Source organism: Tupaia chinensis, unplaced genomic scaffold, assembly GCF_000334495.1.
Source record: "Tupaia chinensis unplaced genomic scaffold, TupChi_1.0 Scaffold000126_2, whole genome shotgun sequence".
Lineage (NCBI taxonomy): Eukaryota > Metazoa > Chordata > Mammalia > Scandentia > Tupaiidae > Tupaia > Tupaia belangeri.
The window spans coordinates 1,133,722-1,133,944 of record NW_006159594.1 but is presented as its reverse complement, the minus strand read 5'-3'; the positions used below and the strand labels follow the sequence as shown (position 1 = coordinate 1,133,944).

Sequence of the window (223 nt, the reverse complement as noted above, 5' to 3'; positions counted from 1 at the left end):
CCTGGGGGGTGATTTCTCGCTTTCTGTCTCTATGTCTCTCTCTGTCTGTCTGGCGAGCGCACGCGCCCTACAGTGAAAATCTCTCCAAATAGCCATTACGCTAACAGCTGGTCCCCATTTGTTTATTATTATTATTATTATTTTCGCTTGAGTTTTGCCAGAGAAAGAGTGAGAGTGAGAGTGAGAGAGAGAGAAAGTGAGAAAGCAAGCCACCAGATTCAGG

General features: G+C 45.7%; 1 pseudogene; it reads left to right on the top strand.

Annotated features, from left to right (window-relative positions):
- LOC106734482 (60S ribosomal protein L29 pseudogene) overlaps positions 1 to 223 on the top strand; it is a 5,001-nt pseudogene that overhangs the window by 1,385 nt on the left and 3,393 nt on the right.